Source organism: Schistocerca cancellata, chromosome 2 (assembly GCF_023864275.1).
Source record: "Schistocerca cancellata isolate TAMUIC-IGC-003103 chromosome 2, iqSchCanc2.1, whole genome shotgun sequence".
In the NCBI taxonomy this organism is placed as follows: Eukaryota; Metazoa; Arthropoda; class Insecta; order Orthoptera; family Acrididae; genus Schistocerca; species Schistocerca cancellata.
The window spans coordinates 14,710,897-14,726,100 of NC_064627.1; the positions used below are offsets into that span (position 1 = coordinate 14,710,897).

General features: G+C 39.1%; 1 protein-coding gene across 1 annotated transcript in view; it reads right to left on the bottom strand.

The window, feature by feature from the left end:
* The window catches only part of LOC126163202 (dynein axonemal heavy chain 3), a 1,221,238-nt gene that overhangs the window by 21,845 nt on the left and 1,184,189 nt on the right, over positions 1 to 15,204 (bottom strand). The window lies entirely within an intron of this gene.

Genomic DNA, 15,204 nt, shown 5'->3' on the forward strand with positions numbered 1-15,204 from the left:
TAGGACATGTTCTAAGGTATCAAGGGGTCACCAATTTAGTACTGGAGGGCAGAGCGGAGTGTAAAAATCGTAGAGGGAGACCAAGAGATGAATACATTAAGCAGATTCAGAAGGATGTAGGCTGCAGTAGGTACTGGGAGATGAAGAAGCTTGCAGAGGATAGGGTAGCATGGAGAACTGCATCAAACCAGTCTCAGGACTGAAGACCTCAACAACAACAACAACATTCAATTTGTAAATACTCAGATGGTGAACATCACATTGTAAAACACCCAGGTAGAAATGCTCGATAAATATCATTCCTCTTCAAATACAGAACAAATACTGATTCATCTTTATGTCTGTGATGTATCCTTGAAGACACACATTTATCAAGGTAAATAATTACAGTGTATACAGAAAATTTTACTTGGCTAAAATTATTTTTCATCTAATAGTGATTACAGCGACATATTATGAAATCATAATTAAGAGAAAAAAAACTTTTATGGCAGAACCCAATATTTAATTACAATTTATCACTCCAAAATCATATTTATTATGTTGAATACTTTGATTTTAAGGTGTGTTTTTTAAGACCATGTGATAGCTTCCATCAATGCTTTTTTAAGGTAAAATGTATTTTCTGTGGAATCAAATCTTTTAAACATTTGTGATGACATAAAATCATCATACAAATTGTTTGAATCACAGTGCAAGAATTTAATATGAACAGAAAACTGTTAATCAAACTAAAATCAATAACAATTTTGAAGTGTGTCAGTACTGCTTTTATACCTAAAGCGCTGGCAATCTTATGATTAAATGAAAACTAAAGAGAAGTTTCCTTTTCATTATGTGTTACAATAAGTGATAATTCAATAATTTTCAAAAATTATGTGACACTTCCAGTTCTTTCATGTAAAATTCAAACAAATTTTAAGCAGTGAGAAAACACACTGCATGTATAAAGTAAGCAGTCAAAGGATTCAGGAATTATATTCAGTCTTAAATGATAGTGTGTGTATTTTTACACAGCACAGACCCAATATTTACAAGTAGCCCAAATAATTACCATCTGGGACTGGAGGACTAAACAAACGGAACAGCTATATACAATTGCTAAAGTAAGTAATATAGCAAGACACACAAATAAAAATAATAACTGTATATTTCTTTGTCCTTTGTATACAAGTGTTATGACACATTTTATTAGGTGGAGGCATAGGAATTTTAAAATTTGTACCTGCAGTTAAGTTTCAGTAGGTACAAATGTTTAGCAAACCAACATCACACACAATGTATCTGAAAAGTCACTAAGGAAGAAAATAAGAATCTTTAACAACAATTCAAATCATAACTATAATACACATCCTTGTAATACATTGCTGGAAATGACAATCCACCTGTGGATTAACAATACTGATTTACTACTATCTTCTTTTTAAGTTTTGTCTCAAACCATATAACCCATTTTTGAAATGATGAGCTAAAGACAAATATTGCTACAAAGAACACACCAAAAACTATTCTTCAGAATACATCTTTCTTTCCACAGCGGATTATCAGCTGTCATGAGCTCTTCTGACTTATTAGAACTGTTGGTTTAGGACACAAACCTACACTTTTGCATAGAACTCCGACTGAATTTAGAAAGTTCAGATAGGTGCTGACAGACTGAAGCAGTGATGTGGGTAACAATGCATGCCTGAGAAGGCTATGAAGTAATAGGTTCACCCACAAGATGGTTGTGAGGCTCCCTCACAACAGATGGAGATGAAGTAATGCATGTTTTAAGATACATGGCTTGAAACAGTTTTCGGCATCAACTTGTGCCACATTTTGTAACTAATTTCTTTATGAATTTACTTTTCTTTGTGTGCAATCTACATCTGGCAATTCCTAAATCATCATGGATTGTTATGGGCTGTGTGTTACCACCAAGATTCTGGCACTAAATATTACAAGGGGGTACAGAAAAAATGGACACAAACTAGAGTGTATAAAACATGTATTCATATCCTGACAAGCCTGGAAAACTGAACATCAAAGTATACACAGAGGTCTTTTCAGTCACCTTTTTCATTAGGTGTCATACTTTGGTAACACTTTCATCCTACTATACAGGATCTTTGAATTTTCTGGGCAACATAATGCATCAGACCAGACAAACATAGAAGAAATATGTCGTATGATATAACATTAATGTTTAGAAAATAAGAACAGCACACTGGGGTAAATTTAGTGACTTTCTTCTGCAAAATAGTAATACTCTGTATTTTGTTAAACAAACAATTCAAATCAATCAATGAAAACCAGTCAAAACTCCTTTGTGAGGGAAGTAACCTCTACATCAATCTGACTCATTTTGACCAGTATTTGTGATTTTTTGGCCTCCAGTCCTTTAACTTGTTGGACAATGGCCTTCTTCCATCTAGATCTCTCAGCTTCTTCATCTTCTTCACATTGCTTCTGCTTTAAAGCCTCAATGCATCGATCTCCAGCACTGTGACAGTCCAGAATCATTCCTTATTAACATTAATCTTGACACCGCCAGCTGATTTCAGGTCATCATATACTTGATATATGGCTATCAATGACTTGGTTTCTTAGTGGCTATTACACACCCTTTATTAATAGAAAAAATCTTGCTCTACAAAGGCCTGACCATGGGTCAGAATGAGAACCTTTTGAAGAAAGGTGGTATCATCATCCAGTAAGTCTCTCCAAAAGTGACTGATTTTTGTCCCAGTCCTCCTGCAGTTTGCACAGAGATCAAACATATTCCCTTATCAAGAAGTTGGAAGAATTCTTTCTCACATTATCACAGTGCTTAGCATGTATCCACTTCTCTGAAGAGAATTTCTGGATGATATTCAAGATTATAGGCTTGCTAGTTCTTGGGCTGCTATTTATCTCAGATGGATCACAAAGCTTATGCTTGTACAAATGCTGTACTTCAAAGGTAACTTTAGAAGGAGATTTGAGCACATATTGACCAGAAAGTCTCTGCACTCAGTCCTGAAATTTAAAATATCTTTGGTAGTACTTTTACTTTTCTGAGCTCAGACTGTACAGCATGAACTCAGTTTACGTCTGTTGCAAGAATAGGACAAACTTTATTATTAAGTTTCATATCACACACTGATTTCACAGCAGATAATACTTCAGCCTTAACAACTACGGGCATCACATCAGCTAGTAGACATGACAAAGCATTGTACAGGAAAGGTGCCATTGGGGCCACACATTAGAATTCCTTCCAAAGGTCATGTCCTGCCCTGAAACAAAGCTAAAAAAGGATATTTTAGCCAGCAGCAGAGGATCTTTGGGGTACTTCAATATTGTTCACCAGCTGCAAGTATCTATTTTAATCTTGTGTACCTTTACTTTGTCTGCATAAGGCTTTAGAAAGGGAATAACTTCTACACCCTGGCCTGCTGCATCCTTGTTTTCCAGCCAGTGCAAGGAGCAAAAGTTTTTAGGGGAGGGCAGATTTTCCGATTTATTAAATCTTTTTAGTCAGCTCTTCTCATGGATACATTCTTCAACACATTACAAATCGATCTCATGAAAGGTACAATGCCCCAGTAATTCTTGAAGATTGCAGTCTTTAAATGTGATGAACTGTATGAGGACTATAAGATCCCATATCATCAATGAAAGTTGATGTACTGTCTCCATGAACACTCTTCAGATCAAGACGTAAATCCTTCAAGAATGCCCAATTGACATTAGGCCCATCCACTGATACCTTGCGGTGGCCCGGTGTAATGTTAAGCTCTCTCTATACAGCTTAAGCGTTTTTGCGGACTTACTTGTTGAAGAATGCTGGTTCTGCTTTCTTGCAGCGCTGATGTCTTCTGCTAGCACCGGACGCTTCTACGAAGATTTCACTGCTAGGAAGGGGAAATTTTCACTCTCTCTCTTCTTGTTTAAAAAATACGCTACTCTTGGAATATCATTCAATGCACCAGAACATATTTATTTCCACTTTGTACAAAAAGCAACTAAACATTATGACATATGCCTACACATTACTGGGCACCAAGAATCAGTTAATTACACATTTTTGAACACAATTAATACATAAGCTTTTATCGTGGCTGACTATCCATGTCCAGTCTACGTACTCTCAACAGCAGTTCAATGGCTAAAAAAAGTCACTATTTCGAGTCTCTCCATTTGTTTTTTAACAATACAAAGCTACATTACTCTTTGCAGCTGGCCACGGAGATTCCAGGCCGTATTTGCTTATTCTTGGCAGGTCGTGCTTAACACTTGCCAGCACTGACGAATTATCTCCCTTACAGTTTCACCTCCACAAACGATAAATGGGTGCAGTATCCAATGTTCATCCTTACGCCCTGCTTTAAAATAACGCATGTTCGAAACGGCTGGAACACAAGTGTCGCCAGACTTTCGTAAAATTCTGGGGGCACAACATATCCTTCCCCTTAGCTCGAACACTCAATATTTTGCACACAACATATATTTTAATAATTTTTTTATCTTGTTACTTTGTACTACATAAAAACATTAGGTACGAAAACTCTCTTCCATCTCCGGTATTTCATTAAGCTGTTGGTAATACCTTTTACAGACATTGTAGTATGATAAACTTATAGTACAACAAGTATTAGCTATTTTCAATAGGTTTATCCACTATTGCTTCCAGGATTGAGCCAAAATAAATCCCTCCCCTTAGCCAGTTTCAAAGTTCAGGCATTATTCTGACTAGAGTCTTTACTTTTTTTTTAAGAAGCTGTTGCAATGATAACCACCAGTTTTCCGGGTCTGAAAAAAACTAGTTGTACTGGAGGTTTTCTCTTTTTTCCATCTCCACGCACAGGACTTGTCTTTTCTATTTAAAAAATTTTAGAATTCAAATTTACGAGGAGAAACTTTCCACTACAATCTCAGGTCACTATACCACCCTTTCCCTTTGGGTTCCAATCTACGTAAGGGTTGATACTATGAAAACAACTTCTTCCTCATCCTTGGGTAGGTATGCCCCTTCAATTTATACTAAACTACGGTAGAGGTCAATCCCCTTTTTGGTGCCCCTGCCCGCACAGTATAGGTCAGCCTCCTCTGGGTCTGCCTACCTGCCTCTATTTCTCTCATTTCATCTATATCGGATGCACCCTCCCTATCTTCTCTAACAATGATTCATAGTCTTGCCTCTTTTGTACTCCTCTGCACACTGTTTTATTTAAAATTTCCTGGTAAAATTGCTATCCACCTCTCCTTTCCTCCTCCTGAGTACTTCAGCCTACCTGCTTAAATTCTTCACTTGTTCACTGCTTACAGCTCACTTATATAGCCTTAATAAATAAATATGTTTCGTCCATGGTTGTACCTTTATTTCTTTTCTTTGGGCTATTCGGTCTGCACAATCCTATTATTCATCAGAAACTTATTTGACTCAATACCTCTGGCTTAATATCTATCTCTTTTTATCTCCATTCATATTACTTTATACTACTATAGCTATGAACACAGATGGATATACACTTTGTCCCCCCCTTGTTCCTTTAGCTTAAGCTTACTATACCATTTCACTTGAGATGTGCAACTGTCATTACTTAGCACATGGGCTCGAGCCCTTCCTGAGCACTACTTCCCCCCTTATCTGTGACGGTTGTTACATCTCCCTGTGTATTACTTGTCTGTGTCTTTGTATTTAATTGTTTGAGTGTGGAAGTGTGATCATGCATCCTGATTCTTCAGCCCACTAAGGTTCTTAGTTGAAGATTTATAGAAATCATGGAAAAGAGAAGGACTTCAGCGATAGAAGTATATGAATGTGGACAGAGGGAAAGATAGATTGGTACTCTTAAGAGAAATAAGAAAGGAAATAAAAGAATTAGTTGCTAAGATCGAAGAAAGAAAGAAGACAGCCCCAAAGACAGGAAACCCTTCCCACCCCCGTTTCCCAGGATCCTCACTTCACTGGTACTTAAGTTAGAAGCCGGAGGAGGTATGATGTTCGGCATCTCCTGTAGAATGGACATTCTCACTGTCACCTTTGAAGTCCCCGAAGAAAAGATCTTAGCAACTCCTATGGAACGGCAAATGATGAAGAACCAGTCACACTTGTTTGCGATGGCTGTATCAAGGGTGTGGTATGTAGGTCCTCTCTGTGCCTATGCTACATACCCCTTTCAAAATTAGATATAAACCCTCCCCAATCACATCACACTTTACAAAAAATATAAAACATTCTATAAAAATAGAAATTATATACACTATAATCAAATAGTTATTCAGTTAGTCACTTCACCCTATATTTCATACACATGTTCAGTTTATGTCATCTAGGTATCATTCATCCTAAACAATACCATCATATTATATCTGCTGTTAGAATGTTACCCTGTTAGTTTTATCTCATACTTACAGGTTACTGTTTATTGTGACTCCTTAAATTAGTCATAAACATGTAGTCATAATTGGTCTCTTTTAATACTAATATGATAGGATAGCTTAAGGGCTATAAATAGATTACAGGACAGTCGAAGATTTGAAGGGAGTTCATTGTAGGAAAACTAATGTGGAAGCAACACCGAACCCAACTCGGGAACCGGCAGACGTCACTCTGCCCGTTGACACAGAACGTCAACGTCCCTGGGGGTACCGTTTTAAGAAATGGGTGGGGTGAATTTAGGAAAATGTCTTGACAAGCCTGAATTTGATCCCCATTGCAAATCAGCTATCATGTCCTTATTTAATATAATATTTTGGGAAACTGTGCCTTTCTCTAGTTTCTCCTGCATAAGCTTGAATTCTTTCCTCAAAGTTTCTAAGTCTTTCTTGGTGTTATCTAATCACGAGTTACTATAGGCGAAGAGATATCAGCACTTAGTTTCTCTTCAACCTTTTGTCCTATTTATTCTTCTACTTGTTCTTCTAAGCCATTCAAATTTATAAGCTCTGCAGTCATTAACTTTTCTTTGAAGTTCTGTCCTACATTTCCACCCGTGATTTGACCCCTGAAATTTGCACCTGTACTAGGGGGAGCAACTTATCTTGTTTCTGGATGATAGTTTTTTGCGTAGTTAATTCTCGTTCAACCACATCAAATGTAACATTACATACATTTTTCAAAGAGTCATATTTTTCATTAAATTATGTTTCCAAATTACTAAATTTACAGTTTACATCATATTCTAATTTTTGAACTAACCCTTTTAGATGAGCTTCATTTCTTTGTTCTAAATCCTTAAATAAAATATGTGTCTGTTCACTCAGGGAATCGGACAATTCTTTCAATATTTTTCCATTCTTGCATCTGATTACTTAGGATATTAACTTGAGACTCTAGTTTTGTGTTTTGCAAATGTAACTTAGAGTTTAATTCTGCCTCCAGTTCGTCCTGTTTTGTGTTCTGTGATTCAAAGTGCACTTTGATAAACCTCATTAATTCGTCTAAATCTGGCCCCTGTTTTTCAATTCCCATAGCCCCAACAGACTCTATGGATTGATGATCCTTTTCCATTGTGTTTTGTTTTGCCTTTAATCTAGTTATCATTAAAAGTACACTCGCTTATTTCCACAACCCCCCACTTCACAAACAATCAAACGTCAGTAGTAGCTCACACGGCATCAATGGACGGCGGCGTCGGGGTAGGCGGACGACGGTGTCTGCTTTTGTGGATGGATGCGTCGGTGTTGGTGTGATGCGACTTCGGCGTTGGTGTACGGCGGTGTCAGCATTGGTATGTGCTGGCGTCAGCATTTGTAGACGGCGGCGCCAGCGATTTCAGACTAACTGCAGCGTTGTACGATTTTCTTGATTCCCTTAATCATTTCACCATTTATCAACACAATATTTCTGGATACGTGTTGTGGAATTGCTCTTCAGCCTCACTGTTATTGGTTGCTATGGCAACTCCCAACTCTCTCTCTCTCTCTCTCTTTTTAAATATTTCCCCCTTTCTCAGGTCCTTTCTTTACGGTCGCCACGTTCTTGCGGTGGCCCGGTGTAATGTTAAGCTCTCTCTATACAGCTTAAGCGGTTTTGTGAACTTACTTGTTGAAGAATGCTGGTTCTGCTTTCTTGCAGTGCCGATGTCTTCTACTTGCACCGGACGCTTCTCTGAAGATTTCACTGCTAGGAAGGGGAAATTTTCACTCTCTCTCTTCTTATTTAAAAAATACGCTACTCTTGGAATATCATTCAATGCACCAGAACATATTTACTTCCACTTTGTACAAAAAAACAACTAAACATTATGACGTAAGCCCACACATGACCAGGCACCCAGAATTACACATTTTTTGAACACAATTAATACATAAGCTTTTATTGTGGCTGACTATCCACATCCAATCCACATACTCTCAACTACCGTTCAACGTCTAATAAACAGTCACTGTTTCGAGACTCTCCATTTGTTTTTCAACAATACAAAGCTACATTACTCTTTGCAGCCAGCCACGGAGCTTCCGGGCCGTATGTATTTATTTTTGGCAGGTCGCGCTCAACACTTGCCAGTGCCGACGAATTATCTCCCTTCCAGTTTCACCTGAACAAACAATAAATGGGTGCAGTATCCCATGCTCATCCTTACACCCTGCTTTAAAATAATGCGTGTTTGAAATGGCTGGAACACAAGTGTCTCCAGTCTTTCGTAAAATTCTGGGGGCACTACAACCTGCAGCATGTCATTAAGAATCAGATTAGAAGTTTCTATTTTAAAACCATCCATCATATCGGCAGCAGTGATAAAGCCTAAAAATGAAAATGAAAAATAGTGCATTTCAACTTGTTTGTTAACTTTGTACCAGTATCTGAGAACAATATCCATTTGCTGCAACTTGGCCACCGTACAGGAACATGACGAAAGACCAACGCCCCCCTTGATGCTGCTAACTTAATATTTATTTAAGAACAAAGCAAAAATGAAATAGCAAAGGCATTAATTAGGAATGTGTGGTAAGGTGGAGACAAAAGAAAACATTTTATCATTCAATTTTTTGAACAGTTGTTTTTTCTTTTTGAGAGAAGGAGAATCAGACTTTCGAGCATGTAGCTGGACGGTGTACTGTGATAGCGGTATATTCTATTGTATGAGTGAATAGTACAGGGTTAAAAAACGTATCAAGAATTTTTATTTATTGAGATAAAGGGAAGAGAAAAACAAAGAAAGTGGATTTTTTGTGATTACAACAAGCACTGGTATCCCGGGAGTCCTCTGCTGCCTGCATCTTCAACTAGGTCAGCGAAGTCCAAAACGAAATTAAGTTACGCACTTGAGAGACATTTACGCAAGCAATTACATTTTTCATATTCAGTATAGTTATATTTATTATTTTCATTTTTAAAACATATTACAATTGGCGAACTGTGTGCCAGGACATCTGGGCAATGGTCGCCAACTGGTTGTTAACTATTGTTATAATTGGAAATTTCTATGACATTGTTATGAATTACAAAAATTAATTGTCTGTATTTTCTGTTTGCATGAATCATTACAGGAAGCAAGTATTACAAAAAGGCAAAAGTTGAGGAGAAAAATTTTGAAAGGAATAAGAATCGGATGCAAGTTACGTAAAATTTCCACAGTAAGCTGTTTTATTCGGCGCAGTAAAGGTAGGACAGCTACAGCTACGCAAGTTGCTTGCATGGTTACACTTGGTAGCGCCTCTTTTGATGTAGATATAAACCTTTTCCTCATTATTTCCTTCCTTCAATTTTGTGGAAAAAAAAATTTACAAGAAATTTTCAGTGTGATATGTATTGTCAGTAAAACAAAGAATTGTGACCCCAGATAAATTCAGCATCGGCTTTTAACAACTCTTGGAATGGCCTGGCTTTGATACAAAAGTCTTTGATAAAAAACGGTAATAATAACATAATCTAAGGAAGCTTCCCACATCTCTAATACTATTAGGAACAGGAAATTCCATTATAGATCTCAACTTTTCTGGGTATGGCCACACGCCTTCGTGTGACACAAGGTGTCCCAGTATTTTGGTGTCTTTTGCTCCAAAGAGTCACTTTCTTGGATAAAATTTCAGTCTGCCTTGTTGGAGACACTTTTTATGTGTTCATCAAATGCCTCTGAGAACACTATAATGTCATCTAAATAACAAAGACACATCGTCCAATTCAGGTGACTTAGAAGATTATCCATCATCCATTCAAAGGTTGCTGGTGCATTACACAAACCAAATGGCATTACCTTAAACTCATACAGGCCCTCAGGGGTGATGAATGCAGTTTTCTCAAGATCAGCCTCATCTCCTTCGATTTGCCAGCATCCCGAGTATGTGTCCACGGTAGAGAAAAACTTAGGCCCCTTCAACCAATCTAATGTATCGTCAATTCGTGGAAGGGGGTAAACATCCTTTTTAGCTATTGCTGACACATGGTATGCTCTCTGGCTTATTGGTTGATGATCTCCAGTGCTAATCCGGTGCTTCACCGTCGATTTGTCTAATTTGCTCTTCACCTGTGGATTCTGAGAACTCTTGAAGAATGGCAAGTAGCTTCTTCTGTTGTTCCTTAGTGAGATCTGGTGACAGTTAAGCTAGAAGATCTTGTGTCATAGTGGTAGGACCAATTTTGCCCACAAACTCGGCATGGGAGGTTTCTATGACGCTCACCTGTTCAGCAATTAATGGCTCAGAGTTTGCTACACACATGCATCTTGGAAGGATCTGTGGTTCTCGGTGACAGTTAACTATCCACAATTCACCAAATCCATTCTTAAATGAGATGACAGAGGCTGGGATGACCAAGTTAGTCTTCAGTGGTATGCTTCTCTTACATTCCACTACAAGATCAATGGGTTGATGCATGGCATGACACATGACAGTTGCCTTTCTGGTGCTGACTGCAGGAATATCACTTCATCCAGCACACATAGTCTCCACACACTCGGATGCACATCTTCCTGTCCACAGTATCTCATCTCATCTAGCACAATCTTTGAGCGACCACAATCTATAATTGCTTAAGAAGCTTTCAAAAAGTCCCATCTTAGAATGAGGTCATGACTACACTCTTGTAAGATGATGAATTCCAAGGGCTGTGTATGGCTACTTATACCCACATGAATGACACATCTTCCTGTAGGTTTTACATATACCCCATTCTTCCTTGTTATTAGCCACCTTCAGCAAAGATGTTCTATTATCAATGAATAAGGTTTTCTGCAACTGGCGACAGTACTTCTACGAAATGACTGAATTTGATGCTCCAGATTCCACAAGAGCTTGGGCTGGTCGGCCATCCATGAGGATTTCGACATAGTTCCCTATCATTTTTGTAGTGATTGACGGTGGAGTATTTCTCTCTTCGGCAGTCTGACCTCCAAGGAAGGTCGCAGCTTTTAGTTTTCCAGGTTGCGGTGGCTAGGTGAGTGGCTGGAGCTTCTAAACGGCAATGGAGACCTCGATCGGCGTGTTGGGGAGCGTCCTCTCCAGCGGCTAGCTTGCAGCAATGGTGACCTATGTCGTCCTGCACCCACATCTTCTTGTTCATCTTCGTCGGCTGAGATTGGTCTGCTGTCTTCTGGCGCGGGCGTCATCAAATATCCGCCGCCTTTCTTAACAATATTGCACCAGATGTCCCGGTCGTCCACAGTGGGAACATACTGGTTGGTTATCCGGGGTCCTCCATACATCAGTCTTTCTTGGTGCCCAAACAGGTTCTTCATGCGGCATTGTAGGAACTTAACTTTGCCTTGGTCTCGACCTTTTTATTGTTTTAAAGGGAAATGAAGGACGAGAGATTGGCTCTTGAAGCATCTCGTTTTTTTGCTCACCGCACAATCCAAGCGCCTTCTGAACTTCCTCTCTCACTATCTGACAAAGAGGACTTGTGAAATCAGTTTCTTCCTCCATCACAGACATCGATACGACACTATTTTATGAAGTATGAGATGTGCAACCTTATCTCCCTCCTTCATTCTAGGATCCACTATTTTACACAGCTCCAAGATATCTTGAATGTAGGATGCTGCAGTTTCTCTTGGATGCTGTGCCCTGCACTTTAATTTATCTTCAGCCTTGCACTTCTGTTGTGTGTTGCTGAAATACATGGGCCTGGAATACATCCCAGCTTGTAAAATTCTCGTTGTTCTCATACCATTGCTTGGCAGTTCCCTCCAAGTAGAAAAATATGTTAGCCAAACACACAGTGTCATCCCATTTGTTAAATTTGGCTATATGCTCATATACCTTCAGCCACTTGTTTGTATCTTGGCCATCATCACCAGAGAGCCCGGAAGGATGTCTCATGTGGTGGAACACAGTTGCTGTCATCCTAACATCCTCTTCTTCTTCTTCTTCTTCTTCTGTCTCTGATAGATTGCGATGTGTTGAATATGGCTCGAACTCGTGTTTCTTGCCATGTATATGGTGGCTCAGTCATGGCCTTATGTGTGCCACTGTGCTGTCGATAATGTGCGCTATCACAAGTTCCAATACGCAGCACCTCCACCAGAATGACGTCACGCAGAAGAAGATGTAATTAGATGAATGACAAACACTAACTTCACTTAACGAAGGTTTACCAAGCACTTGCACATACAAGAGCACAGAGTGAACTGCCTCTGGCCAGAACACATATAATATATATACAGTTACATAACATTCCACTACAATGATTCTTGACATTTGTGAATATTTCTAGAATGTACTCAAACCAAATAAAGAAATTAAAATTTTACAATTCAGGTGAGTTTTGAACTCACGAGCCTCCATGCAACAGTCTAGTATCATAACCACTACACCACGGTTACTTTGCTACCCAGTTTCTTCTGCGACAATAGTAGTGTCATCAGCAAAAAGAGTAAATTTGCTCTCAGGGTTTGTACAGAGCGGGAGATCATTGACAAAGATAAGAAACAGTAAAGGCCCCAAAATAGATCCTTGTGGCACTTCACACTTTAACGTGCCCCAGTCCAATGATAACAGGACAGCCATCAAAACCATTTAGTACCACCTTCAGCTTCATATTGTGTAGATATGATTCAAGTGATCTACCAGTACTACCATTCAAACCATAAAAATTGGCCTTCTTTAAGAGAAAGTTGTGGTCAACACAGTCAAAGGAGTTTGAAAAGTCACATAAAATTACAGTACGTGACATTTTGTTATTTAGTGACTCAAGAATTACATTTATGAGAGAGAAAATATCCAGCTCTGTTGATCTATTCTTTTGGAAGCCAAACTGAGTTTTGTTGAGAATGCTGTGTATGGTGAGGTGCTCTACAATTCTTTTGCACATTACTTTCACTAACATTTTTGAAAAGCAACTTAACAGAGATATTGGACAGTAGTTGGATAAATTAGTTTTTGGCCTCATTTAATGAGCTCATACAACCAACATGATCTGCTGCAGGGAAAACATTATTTCTTCCAATAGATGCTGCTCCATTATATAATATGCAATGTATTACAAACTAGATTATCACTAGATAAGATGGTGGTGCCGCGTATAGACATACTAATCAACAGATCTGCGGAAAATTACGAGTTTTTAAATCCTGTGTGTGTAAAATGTAGTAAGAAGGTGAGAAATTGTGTTAAATTATGTCTATGGTCACAAAAATGGATCCATTGACAATGTTTAAACACTTTAGAAGAAAGAAACATGACTTGTGACCATGGAAATGTGCACTGTAGTTATCGTGATATATTGTGTTTACAAAAGGAATGTCGAGAAGACTGCGTGACTGCTTCAGTAAAATATCTACATCTACATCTACATTTATACTCCGCAAGCCACCCAACGGTGTGTGGCAGAGGGCACTTTACGTGCCATTGCCATTACCTCCCTTTCCTCTTCCAGTCGTGTATGGTTCGCGGGAAGAACGACTGTCTGAAAGCCTCCGTGCGTGCTCTAATCTCTCTAATTTTACATTCGTGATCTCCTCGGGAGGTATAAGTAGGGGGAAGCAATATATTCGATACCTCATCCAGAAACGCATCCTCTCGAAACCTGGCGAGCAAGCTACACCGCGATGCAGAGCGCCTCTCTTGCAGAGTCTGCCACTTGAGTTTGTTAAACATCTCCGTAACGCTATCACGGTTACCAAATAACCCTGTGACGAAACGCGCTGCTCTTCTTTGAATCTTCTCTATCTCCTCCGTCAACCCGATCTGGTACGGATCCCACACTGATGCGCAATACTCAAGTATAGGTCGAACGATTGTTTTGTAAGCCACCTCCTTTGTTGATGGACTACATTTTCTAAGGACTCTCCCAATGAATCTGAACCTGGTACCCACCTTACCAACAATTAATTTTATATGATCATTCCACTTCAAATCGTTCCGCACGCATACTCCCAGATATTTTACAGAAGTAACTGCTACCAGTGTTTGTTCTGCTATCATATTATCATACAATAAAGGATCGTTCTTTCTATGTATTCGCAATACATTACATTTGTCTATGTTAAGGGTCAGTTGCCACTCCCTGCACCAAGTGCCTATCCGCTGCAGATCTTCCTGCATTTCGCTACAATTTTCTAATGCTGCAACTTCTCTGTATATTACAGCATCATCCGCGAAAAGCCACATGGAACTTCCGACACTATCTACTAGGTCATTTATATATATCGTGAAAAGCAATGGTCCCATAACACTCCCCTGTGACACGCCAGAGATTACTTTAACGTCTGTAGACGTCTCTCCATTGATAACAACATGCTGTGTTCTCTTCAATCCAGCCACACAGCTGGTCTGATATTCCGTATACTCTTACTTTGTTTCTCAGGTGACAGTGAGGAACTGTATCGAACGCCTTCCGGAAGACAAGGAAAATAGCATCTACCTGGGAGCCTGTATCTAATATTTTCTATCCCATAGTAGATTCTGGGTTTCCAAAAACTACATGATACTCGAGCAAAAAACATGTTCTAAAATTCTACAACAGATCGACGTCAGAGAATAGGTCTATAGTTTTGCGCATCTGCTCGGCGACCCTTCTTGAAGACTGGGACTACCTGTGCTCTTTTCCAATCATTTGGAACCTTCCGTTCCTCTAGAGACTTGTGGTACACGGCTGTTAGAAGGGGGGCAAGTTCTTTCGTGTACTCTGTGTAGAATCGAATTGGTATCCCGTCAGGTCCAGTGGACTTTCCTCTGTTGAGTGATTCCAGTTGCTTTTCTATTCCTTGGACACTTATTTCGATGTCAGCCATTTTTTCGTTTGTGTGAGGATTTAGAGAAGGAACTGCAGTGCGGTCTTCCTCTGTGAAACAG